The sequence below is a fragment of the Humulus lupulus genome, chromosome 8 (genome assembly GCF_963169125.1).
Source record: "Humulus lupulus chromosome 8, drHumLupu1.1, whole genome shotgun sequence".
NCBI classification, from domain to species: Eukaryota; Viridiplantae; Streptophyta; class Magnoliopsida; order Rosales; family Cannabaceae; genus Humulus; species Humulus lupulus.
In genome coordinates this window covers 72,428,834-72,450,147 of record NC_084800.1, presented here as the reverse complement: position 1 = coordinate 72,450,147, position 21,314 = coordinate 72,428,834, and the positions used below count along the sequence as shown (strand labels likewise).

The 21,314-nt window shown below is 33.8% G+C and overlaps 1 protein-coding gene and 1 non-coding gene across 4 annotated transcripts in view; one reads left to right on the top strand and one right to left on the bottom strand.

Moving 5' to 3' along the window:
* Positions 1-7,354, top strand: part of LOC133797783 (uncharacterized) — a 39,474-nt gene extending 32,120 nt beyond the window's left edge. For 2 of the 3 annotated variants that reach the window (XR_009875696.1, XR_009875695.1), the window contains one exon: positions 1,715-2,621. The gene's annotated coding sequence lies outside the window, so the exon portion shown is untranslated. Of the gene's footprint in view, positions 1-1,714; positions 2,622-7,116 lie in introns of those variants that run through there. The other variant, XR_009875700.1, reaches the window with a different exon arrangement.
* Positions 7,355-17,434: 10,080 nt separating this feature from the next.
* Positions 17,435-17,541, bottom strand: LOC133799104 (small nucleolar RNA R71). The gene has a single exon (XR_009876307.1). It is a non-coding gene; the product is annotated as a small nucleolar RNA R71 (small nucleolar RNA).
* Between the last annotated feature and the right edge of the window lie 3,773 nt (positions 17,542-21,314).

The window sequence follows — 21,314 nt, the reverse complement described above, 5'->3', positions numbered from 1 at the left end:
CTCTTTCAACCCTCCGTGGCGGTCGAGCAGCCGCATATGTACACATCATCACCTAAGCTTTCCAACTCAAGGATGGTCAAGCTTTCTTTTGTATTTACCTACACCACATAGCACTCGTGAGTCGAGGCTCAGTAAGAAAAATCAGTATGCTCATGAATAGTAATAACATGTTACAAATCATAATGTGCATGCCTAGCAATAATAGCTCTATTCATGCATGCAAATAGGTTCAAATAATGATGGGAAATCCTGCCCTCCTGAATGGATGACTATCAAGTCAATCCTAATCAGATGAGTGATTTAACACTTTGAGGTTCTGTTAGCCGCGATGGGGCTTATAGCCCTAATCAGATGAGTGATTTAACACTTGAGGTTCTGTTAACCATGATGGGGCGTATAGCCCTAATCAGATGAGTGATTTAACATTTGAGGTTCTGTTAACCATGCAGGGGCGTATAGCCCTAATCAGATGAGTGACTGATGAGTAAGTCACTAACTTATACCAGATGAGTGAGTCACTCGTGGGCTCAGCATCCATAGCCATGTGACAATGCAGTCACATGGGCCTTCTAGCCTTGGCTCTAAGTGACTAGCCATAGGCTAGACAAGTGCTTTTAGTTTTCATCGAACTTGAGGTTGGTCCGGCATTAATGCTCATGATGAGTCATTCAATGCTGATGTCAATTAGATCTAATCTTTTCGACTTGCGTTAAACACGCTAAAACCGTTCTTAACTTATGAGTCAATACCATACGACCAGTGCTTAGTACTATTTCCATATTATTTGTTTTTCTTTTTGTTTTTTATGTGATTTTCATATATATATTTTCCTTGTTTTGTTTGAAAAAAAAATATATTGGTGATTTTCATAAGAATTATGATTGAAATTTTTCTTAGTTCTTAGAAAAATATAAATAATTATTAAGCTTTACTTTTAATTTTTAAAGTTAGTTTTGTTTAAATATATATTTTTCATAATTTGTCACTTTTCTATTCTATTCGAATTTGTGATATTTGGATATAGTTTATTTAAACATTAAATTCTTTAAATCTCTAAAAAAAAAAAAATTGAAAAATCCTAGAATTTGCTTGATTATCTCTTGAGGTTTAATTTATTTTTGTTTGCATAAGCTTGTCTAAATGGTCACATGATGATTTAATGTTTTTGTGTTTGTATGTTAAGTATCTATTGTGAAAACAATTTTAACTTTTCAAATTAATTACACAAGCTTCACTTTTATTTGTGATTTTCTTTGAACTATTTCCATTATGTAATTTTTGAGTTAAACATTTGACATCACCAATGAAAAAAAAAGTGTGTTTTTAATTTTTTTTTGCTCGAGGACTAGCAAAATATTAAGTTTGGGGGTGTGATAACTCTACAAAATAGAGTTATTTTACCACTTTTTATGTGCTAATTGTTGCTTAATTCTTGAGTTTTTAATTGATTTATTAAGTTTTTAAGTAATTTTGAATTTATTAGTCTTATTTTGATTTTATATATTTTTGTGTGTTTTTATAGTTATTTTGTTGTAATATATTGTAGTTTAATTATTTGAATTATTGTTGTGTTTAGTGGTAAAAAAATGTTGTATTATTGAACTTAAATGTGAAATATAAATTAAGTTATAATTAATAACTTCAAAGAATTAACTTGATTTAGTTTATAGTTGAAAAGAATTTATTATAATTTATTTTATGTTTATTTTGTTAGGGAATTTGGTGTATTTTTGTGTTTGAAAGACAATGATGGAAAGCTAACAAAGAAAGGAAATATGATATTTTTTAAAAAATGCCATAAGTTAAGCAGCTCCTGGGCCCATCTCCTAGCCATTCCGCCTGGCCCAGGCCCACGAAGCAAGCCCGAGCCTCCCTGTTCTTCTCCTTCGCCAGCTGTCCCCAGCACCTCACAGCCATGCACCAATGAAGCCACACCTGGAACCAGCCTTCATCACCCAGCCGCATGAAGCCAAGACCCACACGTATAGCTTCTGCCAGCTCCCCAGGCCCAACAGCCTGGCCCATTTCCTCCAGCCAGCACCCAGTTGCAGCCACGCCTGGGCTTTGCCAAAACAGCCACCAGCAGCCAACATGCTGCCATTTCCCCACAAATTGAGCCCAACAAAATGCTTTTGTACTATTGTCCCCTATGTCTAAAAATGCCACATTTTTACCCCACTTTCTACACATTTTACTCCAAAACATTATTATTACACCCTATAATTTACCCATATTTGCCATATTATAATTAATTAAATTAATTTAATCAATTTAATTAATTTAAATTGATTATTTTAATACCTCATTTTGGCTATAAATATGGATTTTTGAAGACCATTTGGGGTGTCAATTTTGGAGGAGGTTACCATACCAAAAATTCTACACATTTCAAAGCCTCTCTATTCTCTTCATCTTCTTCTTCTTTTTGGTTATTTTCTATGTATTTTTAGAGGAAAAATTTGGGGGTTCGTCCTCCAAATTTTCCTATTTATGTTGTAATTTTTTAGTTTGTATTTGCTATTCTAGTTATGAGTTTCTAATCTTTTTAAGATTATTAAGGTGATGATGAAACAATATGTAACTAAATAGTGTTTATTTTGTATATTGATTTCCCATTTTGTGCAACAAAGTTTATGGAATTTTCTTCTTCAAATATCTTCTTTCATCTTAAATATCATGTATTTTGGATTGTTAGCTCATATTTACACTTAGATCTTCATTAGTGCAAAAACATAATATTCTTTGTGTAAGATGTGTCATTAAATTGTACACATCCATGCTTAGAATAAAAATATTATGTTTTGCCTTATAAATAATGTTCATTGATTTATTTGTTATTTCATTAGATTTATTTACACTAAATGCTTTGAAATTATAATTTTGAAAAGTGAAGAAAAATCATATCTTTTTAGAAATAATTGGTGCTTAAAATTACAATGATAGTTTGATTTATTTTAACTATCACTAAAACTTGGGAATCAATGTACTTTTAAATATTATTGAGCTTATATTTTGTGGATTATATTATCTTAATAATCTTTATTTTACTATCTTGTTAACAATTATTAATTTAGTAATATATATTGTCTTTAATTTCTATATTATTGTCTTTTATTTTATGTTAATTATTCAAAAATCTCTTCAATCTTTGGAGCTAAGTTAGAATTTATTAATTTTGATTTAAAATAGTTTTCTTTTCAATTTTAGACAACTCATTTGGGTTCGATCTCGTGCTTACACGAACACTATATTCCATATACGATTCGTGCGCTTGCGAGTTATAAATATTTAAAACATACCCGTTTTGGGTCCATCAAACATTCATGTCATGCTCTAATCACATATTTCTCGCATCACATGCATCACATACTGGGTGCAGTTTTCTTACCTCTAGTTCGAGCGAGAAAGAACAATTGAACGACCTTTGAGAACGATCGATCCTTTAATCCCTTAGCGGTTACCTAGTCATAACCAAATATAACCTCCAATTAATGAAATCAACAATGAAAGGGTCCTGACCTAAAGCTCACTCCCGGGACCCCAAATTGTACCAAAATGGTGAGTAGATTCGATCCCGAGCCTTAGGAATTGAAACCCCGAGCCAAAAACCATCAAAAGTGCCCAAAACAGGAGTCTGGAAAAGCAGGGTAGCGCGGTAGCGCTGTAGCGCTACCCCCCATAGCGCCCCAGCACCCTTGGTAGAGTGAAACACCCCCTGGCTAGCGCTGCAACGCCCATGGATGGGCGTTGTAGCGCTACAACCAGGGTTTTCAACCCTGGTTTTTCCCTCCTTCGACTCCTCCATTTCCAACCTAAAAAACCAGCTTCCAAACCTCAATTAAACTCCCAAATGAACCCAAAAACCATATACACAAGCCCTAGGCATCATAACCCAAGTAACTCTAGCCAAAAACTCCCATCAATTCCCATTATCCAACTCAAAAATCCAGCTGAAACTCAATAAGAAAAACAGAGCAAGAACCATAGTTTTAATGGCTAGAAACTCACCTCAATCTCATAATCACACCCTCTTCAATGGTAGAACATAACCCTAGATCATCAAAGCTTGGTTCCCTGCTTAGTTCCTCAAAAGAGCTTAACAATTCAAAAGAAAAAGGAAGAGAAAATGATGATTGATTGAAAGAGAAAATGATGCTCTATTTTAAAAATTCTACAGCCTTCTAATGGCTAAATATAACCTTAGGGTGAAAAGACCATATTTCCCCTAAGCCTAATTAAAACCCTAAACAGCCACCAAGGGCAAAATCGTCATTCCCCGCCTATTTCGTTAATCATAATTAACACCCTCCAATTCCCATTATTCTCAATATCCTCAAATACTAATAAATCATATCCCATTACCCTTTAATTCCTGGTAATGTTCTAATCCTCAAATTACCCTGAGACTCACCCCGAAATGAACCCCGTTATGACCAGACCGATAACTTACATTCAAAGATCGTCTCATGCTGAATGGCTCGAACAAATCCACATATAATGTGGTATTATTCATAATTCACCAACATGCATGAAAATACACAAAAAAACATACAATATAACAAAAAATCCTTGTTTTGTAGAGTTGAAAACTTCAAGCACCAAAGATTTTACCAACAAACATTCAAACACTCAACTTTATAAAAGAGAAAGAAAAAAAAAACAGCTAAATAACTACATCAGCTTAGATAAATGAGTAATAGAATAATGTTATACCAGTAAGCAAAACTTAATAATCTTGGACATGTGGGATAAAATTGTAAAGCCATTAGAGTCAGACAACTTTTTTCTTTTCTTTTTTTTTTTCCTTTGATGCACGAACAAAGTGAGAGTGGTAGTAAAAGTATTCTATAGTACTCAAATGAACCATGCAATACCTAAATAAACTAGAACATTGTTGTGGCTGATGAAAAACCAGAGAAAAGAGCATGGGATTTTAAAACCATATATAGTAGGGAAAGGAAGACCTTACTTTTTCTTATCAATATTTGGAATATCACTTCTCTCTGCTTTCTCACAATCACCTTAAAATTATACAAGCAAGTTTAACGAAGTTACTTATTAAGCCAAAAGCAATTTTAGAGATGGTAGTAAACTTAAAGAAATCAAATTGAGTCTAAGCAATTCTAAACATAAAGCCAAAAGAAATGTTATAAAACAACTGAGATCCTTCAAGATGGTAGTAACTTAAAGAAAAGTTGCATTGCTAAATATAATTGAACTTAAGCAATTCTAAACAAATCCATCAGAAAACTTAAACATCTAAAATCAACCAAAACATGTATTATTGAAAGAAAAAAATGAATGATCATATAAATTACGCAATCAACCACCAAACTATCATTAAGTAGAGAAGTATAAAGACCTTCATAAGTTCATCATCATCACCATAAAAGAGTTCTCTACTTTCTATACAAGCAAACATAAAATGGGAGAACCCAAAATTTGAGCAAAACAGTAAATTTGAGCAAATAGACTATTATTATTATTAGGACAGTATGTTTTCATCTGTATAACTAAATTTAAGCTCTAAATAAGGGAAGAAATTAAAAATTGTGTCATCTCACAAGTCCAAAACATGACACATACCAGCAACCAAAAACAAAAAATAGCACAAAATTCAAGATTTATAGTATATACCAGCAACCAAACACAAAAATTAAACACAAAACAGGACTCAAAGGCAGAGATTGCACTTGTTTAACAGCCAATAACCGAGACTACACTGGCTCACAAAATAAACACACAACATACCTGTCAATTTCAACACTTGATAGTCTTCTTGTAGACAAAATCTGTAATGCCCTGGTCACTCCAAGACAGTTACTGTGTACTTTGAACCGTGCTTAACTCGCTAACCAAGTTCTTTGGTTATAAACATGCATCTATGTGTGATTAATAGGTTAAGGTGGAAAAACCAATCAAAAAGGAAAGGATATATTTTATTTAAGACATAAATTGTTCATGCGCCCACAAAAACGTTTACCAGTTATTTACAATTCAAAACGGTCATTACAGTGTAAATTTACAACCCCCCTTCCCCAGCGCCGCAACCCCCGGGCCCTTTAGCTCCACCGCCCACCTACACCAAGCTCGGGCCGCGGCCCCACCTGGAAACTCAGCCATAACCCTGATTTTCCACTTCTAAATCCTTCCAAAAACCTACCCAAACATCTCCAAATCCAAAAATCAAAGTTACGAAACATCCCAATGATCCAAAATCATCAATTCCCGAGGCTCAAGCAAATTAAAAACTCATCAACACACAAAATCCAAATCAGAGCTTAGAAACTCTAAAACTCAAAACTTAAAGCTTAGATTACCTTTGATTAAGTTGTTTCTCGCTAAATCCTTCGGTCAAGAAGCTTCTACTCTTTCCTAGGATCGCTATGCCTCGATCCTCTCTTGATTCTGACTCCTGAAACCCAAGTTTCCTTCGAAATTGCGACGAACGATCAAAAAGGATAATGGGTGCCAAAGAAAAGGTGTTTGAACGTAGTTTTCCTTCTGACAAGTTACTTCAAGCTTAAGTAATCTCAAGTACATCCTAATGCTCGGGGTCCCAAAAACGTCCATGGGGGAAAAATAGTCAAAACTCCCAGAATTTCCTCCTAATCTCACTAACTTCCAATGTATCATCAGATAATCATTCTCATTATCCAATATCCCAATAATTGACCCCGTTATGACAAAACCGCTAACTTGCATCCTAAGATCGTCTCATGCTGAATAGCTCGAAAATATCCACATAATAATGGGATCTCATCCATAAATCACAAACATGCATCAAAATATACAAATATGCCCTCAACGGGCCAAATTACCAAAATGCCCTTATAATGAAATGTGGACCCACATGCATGCATTTAACATTATATTATAATATAATTCACATAAACATGCATATAATAATTTAATGGCATAATAAATCAATTATGGTCTTCCTGGCCTACTAATCCAATCTTTAAACCGCATTAGGGATTTTGGGGCATTACAAAATCTCTAATGAAGAGTAGCATATAGCCGAGACTACACTGACTCACAAAATAATATATATAAATTAAGTTAAGAATATTAATAATAAAATAAACTAAATATATATAAATATATATATTGTAGAATGCCGAGAGGAAGATCGAAGGAGAGCTTGGAGATGCCGTCTACGATGGAGCTGCCCAAGATTGGAGGAGTCGTCTCTGATGGAGCTTGGAGGAGCTTGGAAGATCAGAGGAGCCGTCTCTGATGGAGCTTGGAGGAGCCGTCTGTGTTTGGGGCTTGGGTTCTAGTGTGAAAGACGTTTGGGGTTGAGTCGTTTGGGGTTTGAGGTCTGAGAGGAGAGAGACTTACAAAGGGATTCATTTGGGGTTTGGGGTCTAAGAGGAGAGACTTACAGAGAGGTTTGAGCCATTTGGGGTATGGGGTCTGAGAGGAGAGAGACTTACAGAGGGAAAATAAAATTTTGGGTTTTTTATTTGGTTTCGCGTGAAATAAAAGAGATATGTCCGCATGTCTATGAAAATACCTCTAGCAACGAATTTTTTAATGTCCTCGCTAGAGGTGTAGTTTCTAGAGCCTATTTTTCTTGTAGTGTATGAAGTATAATGTTCATGTAAACACGAGGTCGTACCCAAAGGAATTGACTAAAATAAAAAAGAAACTATTTTAAACCAAAATTAAATAAATTTTAACCTAGCTCCAAAGATTGATAAGATTTAATGTCAAAAAAATAAAGTAAAAGATTGAAAATAAAGATATTTAAGAGAATAAAAATAAACAAGATAGAATTGTAAACAAGTTGTAATAGGAAGATTATTAAGATAATAGAATCGACAAAATATAAGCTTAATAATATTTATAAGTATATTGATTCCTAAGTTTTATTGATAGTAAAAATTAATCAAACTATCACTTCTTCAAACTAGGTTTTTTATTTAAGCTCAAGTTATCATGTAAATATAGGATTTATCTTCACTTTTAAAATTATAATTTCAAAGTATTTCGTGTGAATCAATCTAATGAAACAACAACAAATATCAAAGAACATTACTTATTAGGCAAAACATAATACTTTTGTTCTAAGCTTGGATGTGCTCAATTTAATGGCACACATTAATCAAAGAATATTATGGTTTTGCACAAATGAAGAACAAAGTGTAAATATCTTCCAACAATAAAAAATACAGGATATTAAAGATGAAAGAATATATTTTAAGAAGGAAATCCATAGATTTTATTGCACAAAATAGGAAATCAACATACAAAATAAACATTATCTAGTTACATATTGTTTCATCATCACCTTAAAAATCTTAAAAATATTAGAAACTCATAACTAGAATAGAAAATACAAACCAAAAATTACAAACATAACTATGAAAATTTGGAGGAGAACCCCCAAATTGTTCCTCTAAAAATACATAGAAAATTATCCAAGTAGACGAAGAGAATGGAGTGGTCTTGATAAATTACATAAAAACTCAAAGAGTAAGCTACAATTAGCATACAAAATATGGTAAAATAACTCTATTTTGTAGAGTTATCAGGTCACTACAAGAAAATGTACTTTTGTCGACGCTTTTCGGAAACGTGCTGACAAAAGACCCTATTTTCACCGGCGCCAAATTGCTCCGGCATATGTAGTTTTTGGCGACGCAATTCATTAACGCGCTAGCAAAGGATACCGTTGTCGGCGCAACTACAACATGCGCTCGAAAAAGTTTCTGCACTATTAAAGGTTTAGTTTTTGCCAACGCGTTAGGTGTAATTACGTCAGCAACAGTGTTTTTTTCCCGAACTGATTTTTGACGGTGATACTTTTGCCAACGCATTACAAAATTACGCCGGCAAAAGTAATTCAAGCGCGATGGGAAAATGCAATAATGCGCCGACAAAGGTTTCATTGCACCGACAAAAGTATAGAAATACTAGAAAAACAATTTTTTTTTATTTTTGGCAGTAATTTAAGTTTTATAAATTATTTTTGTTAAATTGATAAGTATTTAACATATAATCAATGGTACAATATCGTTAGATTGTTCTAAGATTAACAACAATACTAATCAACTTTGTAACTATCAACTATTAGGGTTGTGATCATTATTGATTAGGTTTAAGTGCCCGATACGATTATCATTTTTTTAATTATTTGTTATCATAGGTCTTATAAATGGTTTGATTACACACAAAAGTTTATGAATATCTATAGTCTTACTCTCAGTGAACATTATTAATTAATGTTACTCATCTGTATTGTAATTATGATATATATATATATATATGTTTAAATGGTGATATATAAAACTGTATTAACAATTTGTTGGAACGTTAAATAATTATTGTTTTTTTTTTACTAATAAAGGATTATTCGATCACATCACTCTTGTTTTATAATAATTAATAAGAATTAATAATGATCATATTGATTATGTGAGTAGTTAAACTCTTGTGATTTATAATTATTGTTGCATGTTGTACAAATTCACAAAATTTTAGTATTTATAATTCACTCTTGTTTTATAATTATTGTTGTATATATGTAGAAATATTTAGTATTTATAAATAATTATGGATATTATAAATAATTCGATTAAATAGTAAATGTTAAATTATTCAAAATGTCAAGGAGTACTAAAAATTAACATAGTTCGTTGATAGTGCTTATATTGTTGTTGGTCGATTTAACACTCTGAAAGTATTAGCACGTTAAGCATTATAACTATTATTTCGTGTTTAGAAATAATAAATGTTTCAATTATTGTCACAGATGCCCGATTATTAGTTTTTTTTTTAAATATTAAAAATCTGATGACTTTTGCCGGTGCTAAGAGAATTTTGTCGACGTATATTTGCGTCAGTGTAAGAACTTTTGTCAGCGTGATCCCCACTTCTGTTGACAAAAGTAGAAGGGGGAAAATCTCTGCCATTGCCAAATTTGAAAGGCACGTGTTAGGAACTTTTGCCGGCACTTTTCACCTTACACGCAGGAAAAAGTCAATGTTTTTTAACTGTTGGGACTTTTACTCGCGTGTAAGGTGAAAAGTGCAGGCAAAAGTCCATATTAAAAATTAGTTTGGTAGATAGACTTTTACGCGAAACACGCAGGCAAAAGTCTCACTTAATTAAACGGCGCCATTTTGGATTAGGGTTTTGGACGGAACTTTTGCCGGCGCAATTTTAACTTTTGTCAGCGCAACGAAACGCGTCGGCAAAAGTCATGTGAATAAACCCCAACCACCAGAGCCTTCTTCCCCATTTGAAACCCTCTAAAAAATTACAGATCTCTCTCTATTACTCTCAGCTGCCCGCTTCCCAACACCACGCCCCGTGCACCACCACTGCCTCTCACTCTTTTTCTATTTTTCTTTTTTTCCCTCTTTCCCTATTTCTCTCTCATTATCGGCTCCTCCTCCCGGAGCACCACCATGCTGCACCATCACCACCGCCGAAAGCACCACGCCGCCGCCACCAAATGGTATTTTTTTATTTAAATATTTTTATTTTAAATTTATTTATATCGTTTTTTATTTATTTTTTGGTTAATTTTTTTATTTTTGGTAGAGGCACAGCCTCCTCCGACTCCAAGGACAACTGAATTCGCCCCCCACAACCTCTGCCGAGTCATTGTAAATTTGTTTTGGTTTTAATTTATATTGATTTTATTTGTTTGTTAATATGTTTTATTTGGTGTATTTTTATGTATATTAAAAAAATCAGATAATTAATAGGTTTTTTTAAATCAAATTATTAGTGCAAATGTTTTGGTGTTATTACAAAAAAAACATATTCACTGTTTTGGTGTATTAAAAAAATATGTATATGTTTTTTTTAGATAAATATGTCTATATATGTTTATGTATATATATATATATGATTTGTGTGTAAATGAGAAATTTGTATTTTACAATATGGTTTAATTTATTTAAATAAAAACGAATAACCTAGGTATTGTTTTTGTTTTGTGTAATGGTTTATTGAATAAAATTTATATTTTGTTGTGTTGAATTCTGAATGTGTTATGTTTTTATGTTTTGCATGTTCTGGAAATGTTCTGGATATTTCTCAGTATAATTTGTAGGTTTTAAAATTTTGGATAGCTTAAAATATAGTTGCTATGCTGTTTAAATTTCAATAGACGTATGAAAATTAACATTAATTATAATTCATTATTATCTTTAAGCAACGTTGAAAAAATAATTACTTAAACAAATTAAAAATGTTTCTAAATTAATTTAAGTGAAAATAATAATTATTATTTAATTAAATAAATAACTAAAAGTTTAATTAGAATTAAAAATAATAAAAATGATAATTAATGTAATTATTAAATAAATTATTTAAAATACAAAATAATTATAAATAACTAAATAAATTAGTAAAAATTTAATTATAATTTAAAAATAATACTAATAAATAATTAAATTATTTTAAAAAATATATTGTAATTTGTAATATCCAAGTAGCTCGTTTATTTAATTGTTTGCTATTTAGTTATGACATGTTCATTAATAGTGTTAATTTAAAATAATACTTTTAGTTGTGGTATTTTTTAATTTAATTTTAGAAAAGTGAGATGATTGCATAGAATTCTAGCTTGTTAGATAAATTGGTATCAAGTTATGTATAGTTTAAAAAAAAATGGCTGAATAAATTATGGAGAATAGATTTTAAGGTTTATTTAGTTGTTAGTTGTTAGTTGCTAGTCACGTTAGTTTCACATTTATATACATTTTGAAGTTGAAAAAGAGTACTTTATTTTGAATAGATGATAGTATGATATGGTTATTAAGATATTTAAGGATTTGACTTAGTCAAATGTGGAAACTAAAATAATAATGATAATAAGTAATTTAGATATAAGTAGTTAAAAATTTACGTATGTGAAGGCTTTTGTTTGAGGTTAGTATATTGATAGATTAAAAAAAAAAAGATATTTGTTGTTATTATAGAGAGAGAGTTCGGTGAGTAGAATTTGTTAAGGAATGATTTTATATAAAAAATATATATAATAACTTAGTAAAGGATGAGAGAAATTTCGGATAGGCTAGTATTAGTTAGGGTCAAAGATAGTTACGTGGGAAATAGATATTTTAAGACTTTCAAATTTGAATAGTTTTGAATATTGAAAATTTAAAATGGAAATGTGATATTTTTTTTTAAAGCCTATAAATAAGAGTAGTCAATAGATAGTGAAATTAAGAGAAAATAAGTGGCTTTTGGGTGCTTGAGATTTTGGCTGGTAGAGTATTCAAGGTATGGTTGAGTTATTTATTTTTAGTGATTTAAATAATTTTTTTAGAAAATCATTGATGGGGTTTTTGATGATATTAAGGTTCAAATAATTAGCGGCTAAGAAGGTGGTCTTTGTTGTTTCGATCGTATTCTTGGGGTTCTTCGTTTTGCAATCTCTCATGCTCGTTGTTTGATAATCTTTAAGGTAAGGAAAATTAGATAGTTTAGTATTATGATCCAGTGTATGATATAGTTTATTTTTGTATGACCTAACATTTCAAGTACAATAAAGGGGTAAGTGTGTCTGGACCTAAGGTGTCCAATGATGTATGACGGACTATGTCCGGTAGGCTCGGTTGCCAAAACTCTATGACGGACCTATGTCCGGTGTATGACGGACTTTTGTCCGGGGCTTAATTGCCACCTCTGTATAAGCACTTATCTTTTTATTATATCTGATTTGTTATTTTTAGCTATGATTATTATATATGACTTGTAGTTATGATTATGAGTTATGACCTATAATGTATGATCTATGACCTATTACTTATGACTTAGAGTATGACCTATAATTTATAGATTATGATTTAGAATTATGTCTTAAGATTTGATATGTTCTAGATGTTTGTGTTTGTATGACTTTGGTGAATATATGTTATGTTTGATTATATGACTAACCCTTGTTTGTATTTTCCTTACTCGGCTTAGAAGCTCACTCCTTATGATGTTGTTATTTCAGGAAATTAAGGATAGAAAGGCCGGTGGCGAGTGGGACCTAAGAGCTTCGTGATGTATTCGTTGGGGACCATATAGTCGAGCAAGATCAAGCGGGCCAAATTATTATTATTTTTAAAGTTTGTTTTATTTAAATGTTGCTCATTTTTATGTTAAAGACAAGTATTTTATTTTTATAAAACCATGGATCCATGTATTTATTTTTAAGGTTTTTATTAAATAAAAGAGCAATATTTACGATTATGACCCAATGCTGTATTCTCGGTAATCTATGAGAAATTAGGGCGTTACATAATTAATTAATAAATAAATTAGTAAACCTTTAATTATAATTAAAAAATAGAACTTACAAATAATTAAATGATTTTAAAATATATGTAATTTGAACAAATATTTGTAACTTTTTATTTAATTTAATTCAAACTCTATTTATTATCATTTATTAATCATAGTATCGGATATACATAGACATAGGCATACACCTAGTGGATGCCTTAGGAATAGTCAATGTATTCATGTACTGCTCCTCATTTTTTCAAGATGTTTGAAGAAACATCTTGAAAAAATGGGGAGAAGTACATGGTTGCTTACTATCTCCAAGGGATCTACTAGGTCGAAATATGGTAGGTTGGGAAATATCATAAGTAATAAAATATTAGTTTAATAAAAAAAAAGCAATAGACATACATAATATGAATTAAATGATTAATGAATATTTTAGTGTAGCATGGCTGAACCAAGTAATGATCTATGTCCCAATATATTTATGTAATGATTGTGGACCAAGATAGAAAAAGAACATAACTAATGTTGTCCCCATATTAGGGAGCCTGTGGGCTTAGTTAATTTGGTCATGAAAATCCATATCTCAATAAATAAAAAAAATGCATATATTGTTGATATATATGTTTAGAGACGTAAATTCCCCCATTAATGGAATTAACCACTCTTACCATATATGTCATCAATATCTGCATACTTTTGATTTAGATATGGATTTTGCTGACCAAATTAACTTAGTCTACTTGCTCCTGAATACGGGAACAAAATTACTTACATTTTTTTCTAATCACTTGTCTGAAGCATTAATGATGGGATATTGGCATATAGATAATAAAGTTATACTTTGAAACTATATAATCAATAACTTTGCTTTAGAAATGTTCATATTGTTTAGTTATTTTCTTTCTAAGTTAGGTTTTCTTTTAATGTTATATTGGAATCTAGCATATGTGTTTTTTATTGTGCAGACTTAGATGACCAAGCGTCGAGCAACGCAGAGTTCGATCATTGCATCAACTACTACTTCTTATGTCAGCGATAATATTGACGATCAGTTCCTGCCTGATATGGTCACTATCACTGATGTCCTTGGGCCCCGCTCATGCTATAAGAAAGGGTTTTCGGTGTTGCCTAGGCTAAAGGCAATTGGCGGGAAGAGGGCAGGATCTTCATCATCTTCTCAAATGTCTGGGCAATTGCCACCTAAAGTGGACTCCATTATGCGACAAAATCAGCACCTAAAGAAGTATACGACTAAACTTGAGAGTCGTCAACAAAGTTCAGATTTGTTGCTTAGTATATATGTAATGACCCAACTACTCTAGACTTTTAGACCATTAACGAAACTATACATACTAATCCTTAATAAAACTTACATTGTGAAAATACCATAACTTTATTAGAAAACTTGTAAAAATAAGAGTTACTTACATAAATTGTCAAGTAGGATATGGGATCCCATTGTTTTAAAAACAAAACATAATTCAAAATAAAAAGGAGTTACATAGCAAGTGCGGAAAATACATGTAAAACCATAAAAACAAGACTACATCCTCGAAAATCGAACTCTCGACTCCTTGAATCCATTCATCACCGATACACATTCCCCAAGCATCCACGAATCTTACCGCCACTATAGCTATTTTCCTGCACATATAAACAAAAAGGAATGAGACTAATGCCCAGCAAGGAAAATATAACACATAGTTCATATACATAAATTTCATACGAAACATAAAAACATAACATAACACTTATATCATACACATACTATAATGGTCATTATTACTTGGGGTCCCATACACTAAACAAGTCATATGCCCATGAGATTAGTGGGGTCCTACTAGCTAAGCAGGTCATATGCCCATAATCTATTTGGGGTCTTGTTAGTCATATGGGTCATATGCCCAAGCCTACAAACATACATATCATAACACTTATCATAACATAAGATAACATATAAAACATATAACATATGAATTTCTATCCTATTTTCCTTACCAAATAACCGGGATATGGGGACAGCGTTGGGACCTTGGAACACTCCTAATAATCATTATGAAAGGGTGAGTCTATTGAAGAAAAAGAGAAATGAGAGGAATGGAAGGACTAAACCATTGAGAAAAATACTTACCAAACTTATGTGCGAGATCTTAGATTTCCTAACCAAAATAAGAATAAGGTTAGTGATGAGTCTGTTTTTAGCATAGTTTTAACATTTGTTTAGGATAAGTTTGAGTCATTTTTGGTGGAGTGTGTTGCGGTATTATGCTTGTTTTGGTATGTTTTCAGGACATAGGAGAAGAAATCGTGAAGCTTGGAAAATGACAGAAAAAGTAGCTGAAATTGGGAAATTTGTGCTAAAAATAGGACAAGAAGAAAATTGAAGACTCATTTGTGGAGATAATTGGTAGATTTGGAGTTTGGAATCCAGATTTTAGAAGAATTAGAGGGGCAGCGGCGCTTGAATGGAAAGCTGCGGCGCAAGGGCGAAACAGAGAAAGGCAATTTCTGGGATTTTTGAAGGGCCGCGGCGCTTGCTGAAGTCAGAGAGCGGCACGCTGGGCATAGATGCGCGCCGCGGCGCCCGAATGCAAGGGCCGCGGCGCGTATGGCTGAGGGTGACTTTTTTTTCAGATTGTCGAATTTGTTTTTTTTTTTTAAGGGTTTTGGTTTAAATACGTTTTTAGAGTTAATTATTGGGGGGATTATGCAGAATTAGAGAGAGATAAGTCATTGGAGGCAGAAGAAAAACATTGAGGACCAAAAGTTTGAATTCTTATTCTCTTTTGTAATGTCTCTACTGATGTTTATGTTTATATTTAATTTGATTGATGTCATTATGTCTGCTTTAAACTAATCTTGTTATTAGGGTTTTAGTGGATTCTTCTTGAAACTTTGATTTCTTAATGAAATTTTCCTGAATTTCTTTCTTCTGCTGTGGATTATTTATCATATGCTTAATGCTTGTGAATGTTTGATCATCATTTACATGTTCATATGATTTTAACCTAAACTCTGAAAAGAAAAGGGTAATTATGCTATAGATAAATAATCACAATTTCATATTGGCCGAAAGTACTTTTATGAATTGTGTAGTTTAGGGATTATGTGCTTAAAGCCTGCAATATATTGATTTACCACAGAGATGTAGGAAATAATATATTGTAGAGAATTATAGATCCTAACACGACTATAATATATAATTGTAATCTGCTACCACAATAGAATTAAGAAATCTTGAGAATTTATTAGAAATCATAAGTGGAAAGTTGATGAAACTAAAGCCCTAACTTTTGCATCTATTAAATTAAATCAACTCTTATTACTGCATTTATTTAAGTGTTAGTAGTTTCCTAATTTTTAGTAATAATTATTTTAATTGTCAATCTGAAATTATTAATCAAATCAATTAGAATTAGAGATTAATTGTTGGTGATTAATATCAGTCTTCGTGGGATCGACACTTGACTTATCGTATATTACTTGATTAGACCGCGTATACTTGCGTGTTACATTTTGGTGATCAAGTTTTTGGCGCTGTTGCCGGGGACTGTTTTTATTAATATCAATAAGTTAATTTTTGTTCTAAATTGATTGTTTTTTACATTTAATCCGGATCAAGGTTCTCTTGTGTTTCAGGACTAGTTGGTATATGCGAAGCAATAGACAAAAACAGGTTATACCAATAGACTGGGAAATTGAAAGAACGTGCAGGAAAAACCGGAAGATAAAAAGGAAATTGGAATTCACCATGGCTGATAATCTGGGAAATGGTGCTAATAATGGTCAAGGGGCTGCTGAGGTTCCAAGGGAGCAAGGAGCACGAACACTGAGAGATTATGTACTTCCTACTGTTACAGGAGTGCATTCATGCATTAGACCTCCAACCATTACTGCCAACAACTTTGAGATTAAGCCAGCCATCCTTCATATGGTTCAAACAACTGTTCAGTTTGGAGGTATGCCGACGGAGGACCCTAATTTACACATAGCTAATTTCCTGGAGTTATGTGCTACGTTCAGGATGAATGGGGTGAGCGATGATGCTATAAGACTGAGGCTATTCCCATTTTCATTGAGGGATAGGGCGAAAAGTTGGCTGATTTCCTTACAAGCGAATTCGATCACTACATGGGAGGAGTTAGCTCAGAAATTTCTTGCCAAGTTTTTTCCTCCAGCGAAGGCTGCAAAGTTAAGGGGTGAGATTAATAATTTTTATCAGTTGGATGGAGAGTGACTGTATGATTCTTGGGAGCGCTTTAAGGAGCTGCTAAGGAAGTGTCCGCACCATGGAATAGAAAAGTGGATGTTGGTGCATAATTTCTATAATGGGTTGAATGGGACGACAAGAACAATTATAGATGCTGCAGCGGGAGGTGCCTTTATGAGCAAAAGTGCTAATGAGGCATATGAGCTATTAGAGGAGATGGCAATGAACAATTATCAGTGGCCAAATGAAAGGGGGCAGCCAACGAAGGTGGCTGGAATGATGGAAGTGGATGCCATAACCATGCTTACCGCTCAAGTAGCAGCCTTGACAAAGCAATTGCAAAAGACCACACTCCCCTCTCAAGCTATGCAAGTTCAAAACTCATGTGAAGTGTGTGGTACGTCCCATCAACCAAACCAATGCCCTGCTACAGACATGAATAATATGCCCATGGAAGAAGTCCAAGCCATAGGAAATTACCAAAGACAGCCTAACAATCCCAATTCCTTGACTTACAATTCAGCTTGAAAGAACCATCCCAATTTTTCCTGGTCTAATAACCAAAACACCCTCCAACCTTATCCTCAACCTCAGCCACCTTATGTACCTACCCAAAATAGGCCACCCTATCCACAACAATATGCACACCAAAATCCTCCACCGGGCTATTATCAACCACAAAATAGACCACCTCCACAAATGCCAATGAAACCAGCTGAACCCCAACCTGATGTGCTTAACCAATTCATGACTGAAACTAAGGCATCCATAAGAAGTTTGGAGACTCAAATAGGGAAATTGGCTACTTTAATGACTAATAGAGCTCAATGAAATTTGCCTAGCACTACAGAAGTAAATCCTAAAGAACAGTGCCAAGCTATTACTTTGAGGAGTGGAGCGAAATATGAAGGGCCAAAGAAGAGTCAGTCAGTTGAAGGAGAGAAGAAGTTGGATGATAAAAAGGTTACTAAAGACCTTAAGGAAGAAGAGGAGACCCCACTTGTAACTATTGAGCATCATGTTAGAGTTCCATATCCACAAAGACTTCGCAAGCATAATTTGGATAAGCAGTTTGCAAAGTTTTTAGAGGTGTTCAAGAAGCTATACATAAATATACCATTTGCGGAAGCATTGGAACAAATGCCTAGCTATGTAAAGTTTATGAAGGAGATTCTCTCAAATAAGAGAAAAATGGGTGATTACGAAACAGTGGCATTAACAGAAGAATGTAGCGCAATTTTGCAAAGGAAGCTTCCTCAAAAGTTGAGAGATCCTGGGAGTTTTACCATTCCATGCACTATTGGGGAGTTCAAATGTAAGCATGCCCTATGTGATTTGGGGGCGAGTATTAATTTAATGCCTTTGTCTGTATTTTGGAGGCTTGGTTTGGGGGAAGCTAGGCCAACTACAATAACATTATAGCTGGCTGATAGATCTGTGAAGCATCCTCGTGGTATTATAGAAGATGTGTTGGTAAAGGTGGATAAGTTTATTTTTCCGGCTGATTTTATAGTCCTTGATATGGAGGAGGATGAGAATGTTCCAATTATTTTGGGGAGACCATTTTTAGCAACTGGGCAAGCATTGATTGATGTGAAAAAGGGAGAGTTGAAGCTGAGAGTTCAAGGGGAGGAAGTCATATTTAATGTGTTTAAGGCTATAACTTATCCTAAAACAAGTGATAGTTGTTTCTCTGTAGATGTGGTCGAAGAAGTAGTAGAAAGAAAAACATTAAGGGAGGATCCTCTTGAGTTGAGTCTCACAGTTGATGATGTAGATGGTGAGGAGAATGAAGAGGTGATGAGTTATTTAAATTGGATAAAATCAGCTGAGCCGTGGAAACATAAGAAATTTGAAGAGTTGGGTGCAGGACCAGACAGACCATTGCCATCGACTCAGAAGCCACCTGTTTTAGAGTTAAAGGTTTTACCAGACCACCTTCGTTATGCTTATCTTGGGGAGAAAGAGACTCTTCCAGTTATAGTCTCATCATTTCTTTCGGAGGTAGAGGAGGAGAAATTGTTGAGGGTGTTACGGGCTCATAAAACTGCTCTAGGGTGGACTTTGGCTGATATAAGAGGAATTAGTCCATCGACAGTCATGCATAGAATTCTGATGGAAGATGAGGCGAAACCGACTATTGACGCTCAGAGAAGGCTTAATCCAACAATGAAAGAAGTGGTGAGGAAAGAGATTTTGAAGTGGTTGGATGCTGGGGTGATTTACCCAATTTCTGATAGTGCTTGGGTAAGTCCAGTGCAAGTGGTACCGAAAAAAGGGGGTATGACGGTGATAAAGAATGAAAGCAATGAATTGATTCCAACAAGGACAGTGACGGGGTGGAGGATATGTATTGATTATCGGAAGTTGAATAGGGCAACGAGGAAAGATCATTTTCCTTTGCCTTTCATTGATCAAATGTTGGACAGATTGGCGGGGCATAATTACTATTGCTTTTTAGATGGGTACTCGGGCTATCACCAGATCGTAATTGCATCGGAGGATCAAGAAAAGACAACTTTTACGTGTCCTTATGGGACTTTTGCTTTTCAGAGGATGCCATTCGGGTTATGTAATGCACCAGCCACGTTTCAACGGTGCATGATGGCAATATTCTCTGACATGGTTGAAAAAGGCATTGAAATTTTTATGGATGATTTTTCGGTATATGGGTCCTCTTTTGACAGATGTTTGACGAATTTGGAGATGTTGTTGAGAAGGTGTGAGGAGTCGCATTTGGTGCTTAATTGGGAAAAGTGCCACTTTATGGTTAGTGAAGGCATTGTATTGGGGCACAAAATTTCTAAGAAAGGAATTGAAGTGGATCGGGCCAAGATTTCTACTACAGAGAATTTGCCACCACCAATTTCAGTTAAAGGAGTGAGGAGTTTCTTGGGCCATGCGGGGTTTTATAGGAGATTTATCAAAGACTTCTCTAAGATCTCAAAGCCGCTGTCTAACTTGTTGATGAATGGGATTCCTTTTGATTTTAATGATGATTGTTTGGTTGCTTTCAAGACTCTCAAGGAGAAGATCATTTCAGCGCCGATAGTATGTACTCCTAATTGGGACCTTCCATTTGAGCTTATGTGCGATGCTAGTGATTATGCAGTTGGAGCGGTTCTTGGGCAGCGAGTGGACAAGGTATTTCGAACTATATACTATGCTAGTCGAACTTTAAATGATGCTCAACTGAATTATGCAACAACGGAAAAAGAACTTCTAGCCATAGTTTATGCCTTTGACAAGTTCCGTCCATACTTGATTGGAAATAAGGTGGTAGTCTATACGGATCATTCGGCAATAAAGTATCTTATGACTAAGAAAGATTCCAAGCCTCGTCTTATTCGGTGGATTTTGCTATTACAAGAATTTGATGTGGAAATTAAGGATAAGAAGGGTACTGAGAATTTGGTGGTTGATCATCTGTCTCGTTTAGAGGTTGGGGTAAATTCTTTTAATAAAGAAGTTCAGATTAATGATGCTTTTCTGGATGAGCAGTTGTTCGAAGTGAATGTTGGTAAGGAGGTTCCATGGTTTGCGGATTATGTAAATTATTTGGCTGCTAAGGTTATACCCCCTGAAATGACAAGGCAACAATTAAAGAAATTTTATTCGGAGGTGAAGCATTATTATTGGGAGGAGCCTATTCTGTACAAGCATTGCCCAGATCAAGTTATTCGTAGATGTGTGCCTGAGGAGGAGATGTTGTCAATCTTAACTCACTGTCATAGTTTGCATTGAGGTGGTCATTTTGGCGGAACAAGAACAGCTGCGAAAGTTTTGCAAAGTGGGTTTTACTGGCCTACATTATTTAAAGATGCTAATGATTTTGTCAAAAGTTGTGACCGTTGTCAAC